This window comes from Lycium barbarum, chromosome 12 (assembly GCF_019175385.1).
Source record: "Lycium barbarum isolate Lr01 chromosome 12, ASM1917538v2, whole genome shotgun sequence".
NCBI classification, from domain to species: Eukaryota; Viridiplantae; Streptophyta; class Magnoliopsida; order Solanales; family Solanaceae; genus Lycium; species Lycium barbarum.
Window position 1 is genome coordinate 89,316,918 of NC_083348.1, and position 10,816 is coordinate 89,327,733.

The following is a 10,816-nucleotide window of genomic DNA, read 5'->3' on the forward strand; positions in this document are numbered from 1 at the left end:
GGTGCAACAGCACTGAGCTTCTTTCTCTGAATACACCGAGTATGGCGAATTCGGATCGAAGAATTGAAACTGGGAATACTTTCCATGGTTGGCAACGGGTCGGATGAAGTTAACCCGGAAAAGGGTATATGTTGGTAGATAGCAAACTGAGATTGAGCAATTTTCAACCTTGATTTAGCAGAGATTTTGGAGTATCTGATTTGGGCAAGTGCACCTGGTTTCAAGAATGATGGGGTGGTTGTTGTAGATCTGGTAGTAGTTCTAGTTCTCACGGATGACTTCATTGTTGGAGATGGAAAAAAAAATCTTGGATTTTTTGTGTAAACCCTAGTGAGAAGAGAGGTGTGTTGTGTGGGGATAAGAATGAGAGGTGATTGATGATATAAGGGTTTCAAAATACGGACATTGAAAGGCGGGAAAAATAGTGTTTAGGCGGCTATGGTAATGGCACTGGTTGGGCTTGGGTTGGTGGTTGTTGCATAGATTAGCTAATTCTAGGATCCTTATTTAGGATATAGTCAATAATTATAAGTATTTGCAAGAGTAACCACTTCAAAATTATAACAATAACATACGCACAGTGTAGTCCCACAAAGTGGGGTCTAGGGAGAGTAGAATGTAATAGACCTCAGATAGAGAGGTTGTTTCCGATAAACCCTCGGCTCAGAATAAAGTAATAATAAGGCAGGTCAAATAAGGAAAATGGACGATGACTGTAACAAAACAATATGTTAAGCTAGAACAAGAGACAACAAATAATAGCAGAAACTGAACGACAAGAAAAGGAGAATAACTGTGACTACTAGTAAGGGTGGGCATGGTATGGTACGGTATTTGAAACTTCGGTACGGTAGTTTCGGTTTCTAAAAATACTATACCATTACCGTACCAAACTAATTCGGTATGGTTCGGTATTTTACGGTACGGTAAATCGGTGCCATAGTTTGTCTGACTTCGACTTACATATATACTCATATCGTGGAGAATTATGACTTCCTACTTAAGAAACGTCTCAATTATTATGTACTAAACACCTTAAACATATAAAAATATTCAAAAGACAGTACAAGCAATCCCCTTCATAAATCAATTATACAAAAAAGACATTTAAATCAAGATAGGGTAGTCAAAGTTCCAACGTTTAAACAATTAGTTTTATAATAACACTAATTTATATATTTGTTAGTATTATAATACTAAAATATATGAATTGTATGTGTAATTATATACTTCGGTATGGTATTCGGTATTTTGGTATTTTCTTTATGAATACCGAATATCGTATCGAATACTAAGCTTTTTAAAAATGCATACCAAATATCGTAACAAATACCATAATACCGAAACCGCAATATAAAAAAATTCGATTTCGGTATAGTAATCGGTATCTCCCATACCATCCCCCCCCCCCCCCCCCCCAAACCAACTACTAGTAAGGAAGAATAAGCAAAACAACATTTTACTACCTACTAACCACCTACCCTAATCCATGATCCAAAACTTCCTATCTAAGGTCATGTTTTTAGGTAAGCTGCAACTGCGCCATGTCCTGTCTAATCACCTCTTCCCAATATTTTTTCAGCCTACCTCTACCTCTCCTGAAGCCCTCCATAGCCAACCTTTCACACCTCCGCAATGAGGCATCCGAGTATCTTTTCTTCACATGCCTGAACTATCTCAATCTCGCTTCTTGTCCTCCGTCGAGGCCACTCCCACCTTATCCCGGATATCTACATTTCTAATCTTATCTCTCATAGTATGCCCACATGTCCACCAAACATCCTCATTTCCGTAACTTTCATCTCCTGAACGTGAGAGTTATTGACGGGCCAACACTCCACCCGATACAATATAGTTGGTCTAACCGTCAATTTGTAAAAATTGCCTTTGAGTTTTGGTGACACTTTTTTATCACACGAGACTCTAGATACTAGCCTCCATTTCATTCATCCTACACCAATACAGTATGTAACATCATCGTCAATATCTTCATTAACTTAGATAATAGACCCAAGATACTTGAAACTTCATTTCTTTTGGATGACATATGAGTCAAGCCTTATTTCACGTGAGCCGCACCCGTCACGCCACTGAACTTACACTGCAAGTATTTAGCCTTGGTCCTGCTCAGTCTGAACCTTTTAGACTCCTGGGTTTGTCTCCAGACCTCTAGCTTATCGTTAACTCCACCGGTGGTCTCATTAATCAGCATGATGTCATCCACAAATAACATGCACTGTGGTACCTCTCCTTGGATATGCCGCGTCAAAACATCCATCATTAAGGCAAATAAAACACGCATATCTAAGGAGAGGTACCAAGATTTGTTTTTGTCACGCGCCACTGAATATTTAAAACATCCTGTCACCGTCCTTACCAAGTCTTGGATCCCACGTACATGTTCTTGGTCGCCCTGGTTTATGCCACATGCACACCTTTAGCCTCCAAACACCTCCATAAAAACCTCCCTATAAACTTTATCGTAAGCCTTTTCAAGGTCGATGAACGCATGATCCTTCTTCCTTTCCCTGCACTGCTCCACCAGCCTCCTCACAAGATGAATAACTTCTGTTGTTGAGCGCTCCAGCATGAATCCACAATGGTTCTCTAACCACTTTAAAAAAAACAAATTTCAGGCAGACACGTAAGGAGTTTGGCATGTCAAAGAAAAAAGTTGTAGTTGACTGAAGTTAGCATATACAACAGAACTTCATGCATATATGACTCACACTTTAAGCTTCTCGGGGTCGTTTGGTACAATGCTGGGAATGGGATATCCTATGGAATTAGCTATCCCACATTTTATATGGAGCAGCTAATCTCATAATTTTAGTGTAAAAATTATTCTAGGATAAGCTAATATCCCAAACCAATCACGAGATAAAGTTAATTTCAAAATTTATTCCGAAATTATTATCCTTATTTTATGTACCAAATGACCCCTTAAGATTGAACCTTGAACTTCTATCCTAACAAAGACTAAACATCTATGCCTACGAGATTTAATAACTCTCAATAAAAATAAAGTTTTATTTCTCGTTTTCGATTTTTTCAAGCTCGAAGTGGATTTAATGGTGTTTCAAGTTTCTTTAGGCTTTGAATCTTCAAGTCTGCGTTATCCATCAATTTTTTTCGCTAAAAATAACCTCGAAGAGTTCTCAGGGAAGGTTGGGGCAATGAGGAGCTAGACGAGTATCTGCGGAGAACTGTTGTTCAGTGGAGCGCCGGAGTGCGGAGGTTGTTCCCATCATTGGATCGTAAGACTTTCTCTCACATCCCACTCCCTTAAGTGCAATTTTTTTGACAAATATACGAAAATGGCAAGTTATGTTTGAAGTTTTAGTTTTGTTTCTCAATAATGGTGAATATCTTCTAACCCTCAAACAATATATGCTTTTATTTTGATACAAGACCACTAGATTAGATTCCAAATTTGATTCAACACTAGATTTCAAATTTCTTTTTTCTTTGAGTGAGTTTAAAAAGTACCTATGCCCATGTTTATCGAATTAATGAAAGGGTATTGGCCAAATATATCCTTGAATCATTCGAAATAGAATAATTTTGTCCTTTGAACAAAACCGTCCTCGCCATTAGTTAAGCAGCTTAAAATATCTCACCACAAACTAAATAGCTGAAAAATATTCTTCCCTCCAACAAATCTTTCATAACAAGAAAAAAAAGTGCCAATTTTGCCTCTTTTTTTCCCATCCGGTGTCCGATACCCGCATTGAGGCCCGACTAATCCAGATTCGTGCTGGGTAAATGATAATTTTGCCCTCCGTTTAAGGTTTGTGATATGTTCTTTTGACTATACACAAGTTCACGATGGCATATCAGGAAATTAAAATTATATTTCCCAAGAGAGATGAAGTAATTGAAAACTCAATTTAAAGAATCCAATAAATATATAGAACGAAGTCAGTGACTTTGCGGGTAATTGCTTATCTCTGTTTACCCCGAAATTGGGAAACCAATTGAATTTGTACGCGGGTATAGGATATGTGCTTGGATCTTGATATATATATATTTGATAGCGGAAAATAAGCGTGTGAGTATTTGGTAATAAAACGGCTAGTAACGGTGATTTGCTTAATTTGCTACGAACATGAACGTTTAGAAGTCATGTTGAATACTTAATGGAAGAAACATGTTATATCCCATATTTTTGTGTGTTGGATTATTCGTAAGCTAATCGTCATAAGTTTAAGGACAAGATTATTTTTGAGATATGAGACAAGGACTTTTAACCCCGATTTTAATAGTGCACGGTTTGCATATTAATTATAATTAGTGTAGAAACATTAGTGAAGATTAGGGATTAATTAACTATGATGTTACATCCCGTGTTCTCATGCGTTGGAAAGTGTGCGAGTTAAATGATATTAGTAACGGACACGAGGTTATCCCCCAAGCTTATAGGTGGTTAAAGTGATGGTACGCATGTATCGTAAGGATTTGAAGTTAAACCAATCGAAGCAAAATAAGTCTCGTCGAGGTTCAAAATTTATTTGAATGGAATACAGTCCAAGCTGTAATATCCCGTATTTTTGGACTAGAAAATTTAATCGTCCAACATGAGCAAATTTACCCGAGCCCAGAGAATTCGACCATGTCGAAGGATGAAAATCAAGAGCTCGGTGTATATGAGGAATGAAGTCCCAAAATTATTTAAGACGAAAAAGTGTGACGACGATAATTGAAAATAATATTTTTTGTGTGTCAATGGAGGCTATGGAAGTGATGTTATATTACATGGTCATGGTAATGGGTATATGAAGTATGTCAAAAGTGATCAACATTTACGTAAATCATGATTAGGAAATTAATTAAGATTGTTTGATAAAAATTAAGTGGACATATGTCATGGATAAGCGGAAGCAAGTCCATTATGTACATATACATAAGCAATATTGTGTCACAAATATGATAAGTATCAAAAGGGAAGGGGTTGGCCAATGAGTGCCACGTGTAAGATTGGAAAGTGTATATATTATACTAATCAATATCTAGTATTCAATTAGTGAAGTAGTGGCAGCATTACACGTATTGAAATACATGGGTACTATGCATAAATGTGCCTTCTATTCTTATGATAAGTGTCATAATGTAGATCAAGTTGGGGCCACGTGTAAGGTAGAAAATGTGTAATTTATGTCACTTATTATACTTTCTTGAGAATTCACTTGGAAGGAAAAGTCATGCAAGATATTTTGGTAGAAAGCAACGTGAGCTTCAGTTCTTAGCAGCAATGTGAGTACCAATTTTATGGAAGCAAAGTATAATTTTTCTCAAGAACGACATGCGAGTTTTGTCCACTATTTTGATCTCGTTGTTCCGTTTTGTCGTGTTGTTAAAATTTAGAATTTATTCAAGGTGAAGTAATGTGGAATAAGAGCATTTCTTGGCATATAAGGTAAGAATTATCTTCCTCTAAGTATATTTAAATTCACTGAAGTCATGGCTAAATCGTGGGACGAGAAATACGAAAATTATACCGTAGATCGTATTTGATGTCGTTGTTGGCTTATGGGCTGTTTTGTGGATTATGTAGTTGTTGTTACGGATGGAAATTATGGTAAATAGCATGATTAAGACGTTCTTGATGTTGCTATATATGTCTATGTGTTTATAAAGAGAATCGATGGAAAATTTATCGATATAGATTTGGACTAAAACTCGAGGAAAGAAATTTTGTGTTCTTGAAATAGTTGAAAAGGGGTTAAGAGAGATTATTGGGTTTTTGTCGTTGTTGTTGGTATTGTTGTGATAATCGGGGATTAACGGTAAGTTCGGGTTAGGCGAGTTATATAGAGGAAATACTGCCCGATTTCCGTTAAGTCCTTAACTAGTCAAAATACTAATCAAGAAGTATGAACTAAGAAGTGCTTCCCATAAGTAATTGGTCGTAGATTTATAAGTTTGGGAAGTCATAGTTATTAACAATAATGTTACTTTCATATTAAATAGGCTAAAGGGGCGACGAAGCAAGCTTGGCTACGGTAGATCTACGACAGGTATGTAAAGTTAGCCCTTCTTTATTTTGGCATGATCTTTATGAAACAAACAGACGACGTATATGTATGATTTCAAAGAAGCTCCTATTCTTAGAGCCACTAGGATGGCTAACGTTCTTGACTCCCAGAAGTTATGTCATTATGTCTTGATACGTGTATATGATTCCAAAAGTTCTATTTTAATATAACCCATAGTGATATTCGAAATGTACTTGATATGACTATTGCCTTGATTTTCAATGATAGCTCGTTTTGATCATTCTATCGAGTCTCGGATGTGTTTTAACTTGCATATGGTTTCTCACTACTCTGCTCGTGCATGCCTCAATATATCTTTCACTGAGTCCCGAGCCAGGACACGTTTTTGTGCACAGTTTCACTGCATTGTTCACCGAGTCCCTCATTAGAGGGTCGGGACACGTTATATATATATATATATATATATATGATATGATGATATGGTGATATGGTGATGTGATTATGGCGCCAAGGATGACTTTATTCACCGAGTCCCTCACTAGAGGGCCGGGACACGTTATATATATATGATGATGATATGATTATGTCACCGAGTCCCATAATGGGCCGGGTATGATATATGATATTGACATGCATGATTTATGTTTCAAAAGGGCAAGCGTTTTGGTATTCTGGACATTGTACTTGTTTTCTGTACCCCCTATTTCAGTTATGATCCTTTTTACTGTATTTCATGCTTTATATACTCAGTACATATTCCGTACTGACCCCCTTTCTTCGGGGGGTTGCGTTTCATGCCCGCAGGTACAGATAGTCGGTTTGGTGACCCTTCAGCATAGGAGTTCTACTCAGCTGTCTTGGAGAGCTCCGTTGTTCCGGAGTTTATACTTTTGGTACAGATCTTATGATATATATATGTATGTTCATCCAGGGGTACGACGGGGCCCTATCCCGTCATATTTCACTGTTAGTACTCTTAGAGGTCTGTAGACATGTGTGTGGGTTGTGTATAAGTTCTGTTATGCGGTGTCTGTACGATGTGTTATGATATGATGTTCATGTGTAGTGGCAGCCTTGTCGGCTTGCGTATCGTCTTATGATTTGATCAGTTGTGACTCCTCAGGAGACAGTTTATATGAATATTCATATATGACGACGTTATGGACCGTTGGAATTCTTTTGCAAGTTTCCATATCATTTATAGATTCAGTCTGATTATATGTAACAAGTTGGTATACGGGTGCCCAGTTCGGGCACCAGTCACGGCACACGGGGTTGGGTTGTGACAAAACACAACGTAAATGGAAACAAACAGTCTTGGCCGGATCAGATATTGAGAGAGAGATTGCATATATATTTTTCTATTACAAGTGTTCTTGGAAAATGAAGAAGCCAACCCCCTTAAAGGAAGGGGACATGCCCTATTTATAGTGGCACTCCCATGGTTCTCATACAATATGAGTTAATAAAATAATAATAAAAAGGACTGCTCTGCACGAATTTGGTGGGATTAGACTGACGGCGCCGTCTGACACACGCATGGTAGGTAGTTGACCATGACTGGACGTTACTGGCGCGTGACCCGTCTGCAACGGCCACACGGACAAACGGTCACTCGGGCTAACGGTCATGCGGACCAACGGCCATGAAAGCCCGAGTCCTCGGGCTTGGCCGTTTCAACGATGCAGAGGGCAGATCAGTCGGTGCCCTTGCTCAGCTTCGGCCCAGGCACTGTTTCGGTCAAGGGCGAGTAGCCTCGGGCGCATCATTGTTCCTTCATCCGGTTCCCGTTCCACCGGTTTGGCTCACATCCGGTTTTTACCGTATACAGATAGCCCCACACTTCCCGGATCTGCGATCTATCGGAGTAACGGGAAGTGGATAATTCCCGAAAATCGGTGGTTCCGGCAGCTCGTCGTTACCTTCTTATTTCTTCGTTTTGAATATTTTCCATTATTTTTGTCATGATCGTTGGTCCGTTTTAGGACAGGTCGACTCATAGTCGTTAATTCACCGTGCCCGTGGGACTTATCCGATGCTTCATAAGTTCAGATGTCTCCGAATTACGATAGGCATTTTCTTTAGGGTCGGTATTTTTTCAACCTTGGCAAAGTTTTTGATGTAGCAGTCCCCGTTTTGGGGGAATTTGCTGAGCTTTGGCTTGGGTCATTGTGACCTTGTCGCCTTTATCGAATTTCGGGCACAATCCTCGATATAGAGTATGTGAGTGGGGCAGTTCCGGAATACGGCGGTTACCATCGGGGCGAAGTCCTTTTAACAGAAAGACACCCAAGATTTTGTTATACCAGCTTTTGGTAACTTTGCGTTTGCAAAATTCTTGTACATATGAGAATTTTAATTCTTCCTTCCTTAGCTGTAATAAATGAAAAATGGGACACGATTCATTATGATCGTTTGGTCCTTACATCGGAGGCTATGGCCGGTGGCCGGGCCTTAGTTTTGCTGTAGCAAATGTTGAATGGGACACGATTCATTATGATCGTTTGGTCCTTACATCGGAGGCTGTGGCCGGGCCTTAGTTTTGCCGTAGCAAATATTGGGGGGACACGATTCATTTTGATTGTTTGGCCCTTACACCGAAACCTAATGCAGAAGGTCCAGTCTTGATTTGTTGAGCTCCTCCGTTTTCCATTAACCGGGGTACACCTCGATGTGGGTATAAGTCCCCTAGTGCTTATCCGAGCTGCAAGATCAGGCAAGCGCTATCAAGCCCTCACTCGTAGGCCGTGACCCCGAGTTCCCGGTCGTTTGTCCTTATTTTTGTTAAGTAACACGTTGTACTTGTTGCCTCATTAAAAACCTTGTCGAAAAACCCATTTTGGGACAAAACCGTACTAAGGAAAAGAGTACAACACGCGTTTTCAGACCTAGATCCTAACTTTATCCGGTACTTGACTTCCTGCAAAAAGAAAAAGGTTAAACATGAGGTGTCCATACCTTAGCAGTATTATCCCTTCAAATGAGCCACGTTCCGGTTGTTGCACAATCGCTGCCCGTCCACGGATTCCGGCTGACACGATCCTTTGCCCGTTACCTCGGTTATCTTGTACGGTCTTTCCTAGTTCGGACCCAGTTTTCCTCCGTTGGGATTCTTGGTGCTCAAGGTATCTTTTCGAAGCACCAAGTCCCCAACTTAGAAATGTCAAAAATTGGCTCTCCGATTGTAGTACCTTTCCATTCTCTGCTTCTGGGTTGCAATGCGGACCAACGCGTTTTCGCGAAGTTCATCCGTGAGATCGAGTTTCACAGCCGTGGCCTTCTCGTTTGACTCCTCGGTGGTATACCTGAACCGGGGACTCGGCCCGTTTATCACCCCCGCCCGGAGAAATGACTCGGGCCATCCCTTGATTTTTCCGACCTGAAGCTTGGTTTTCGAGAGTATGGCCGATACCTTTCCCTCGATGGTCCGGCCTCCGGTTCGTAATTCTTTCGTGATCTCTCCGAGCTTTTGTTCATTTTTACGGGCCCCGGGGGAAGCTCGAGTTGGTCATCCTCTATCCGAATTTTTGACTCGTATCGGTTATGGACATCCGCCCAGGTCACAGCCTCGTATTCCAGCAAGCTTTCCTTTAATTTGAATGAAGCCGTCGAGCTCTGAACATTGAGCCCTTTTGTGAAAGCTTGTGCGGCCCATTCCTCAGGAACCGGGGGGAGCTCCATTCGTTCCCTTTGGAACCGGTTGACAAATTCACGCAATAGCTCCTTGTCTCTTTGGGCTATACGGAAAATATCCGCCTTTCGAGCCTGCACCTTTTTGGCTCCGGCATGTGCTTTTATGAAGGCATCGGCGAGCATTTCGAAAGAAGTGATTGAATGCTCGGGCAGATGATTGTACCAAGTCAATGCTCCTTTTGACAGAGTTTCCCCAAACTTTTTCAGCAACACGGATTCGATTTCATCATCTTCCATATCATTGCCTTTTATAGCACAGGCGTATGAGGTCACGTGTTCGTGAGGGTCCGTTGTGCCGTCATATTTTTGGATATCCGGCATTTTGAACCTCTTCGGGATCAATTTCGGAGCTGCACTTGGAGGAAAAGGCCTTTGGATGTACCTCTTTGAATCCGACCCTTTCAAAATAGGCGGAGCCCCCGAGATTTGATCCACCCGAGAGTTGTATGTCTCCACCTTTTTTCAGTCGAGTCCACCCGCTTCGCCAACATTTCGAGCATTCTCAGAACCCAGGTGGATGGACCAGCTCTGGAGCCATTGCTTTCAACCATCCGTGCCTCATCTCCGCTGGGTTCAGCAACACTCTTCGCCTTTTCCGGGGTCGTTTTACCTCTTCCGTTTTGCAGCTGGGCTATTGCGATTCCCTGTTCGGCAATCGCCGCTCTCTGTTCCTGCAACATTTCAAAAATTAAACGCAAGTCAATATTATCATTTGGGGTATCCGGTTCTTTCCGGACTTGTGTCCCGGACAAAGTAATTGAATTGTTAGTATTTAAAGGGTCAGTGGGGTTTGGCGATCCTCGTGGCACGCTGCCTTCATTTTCGGCCACGATCTCGTTGTTGTTGACGTGACCAGATTGCCTACTGTTAGCCATTTGGCCCGTTTTTCAGAGACGGACAGTAGATGTTTCTGATTTTGATGGGTAAGATAGAGATCAAGATCAAAGACCACTATTATCCTAGCCCCACGGTGGGCGCCAAACTGTTTACCCCGAAATTAGAAAACCAATTGAATTTGTACGTGGGTATAGGATATGTGCTTGGATCTTGATATATATATTTGATAGCGGAAAATAAGCGTGTGAGTATTTGGTAATAAAACGGCTAGTAACGGTGATTTGCTTAAT

The 10,816-nt window shown here is 40.7% G+C and overlaps 1 long non-coding RNA gene across 1 annotated transcript; it reads left to right on the forward strand.

The window, feature by feature from the left end:
• The first annotated feature begins 4,257 nt into the window (after positions 1-4,257).
• Positions 4,258-7,173, forward strand: LOC132624865 (uncharacterized). The gene is made up of 3 exons (XR_009576550.1): positions 4,258-5,416; positions 5,971-6,017; positions 6,801-7,173. It is a non-coding gene; the product is annotated as an uncharacterized LOC132624865 (long non-coding RNA).
• Positions 7,174-10,816: the final 3,643 nt, after the last annotated feature.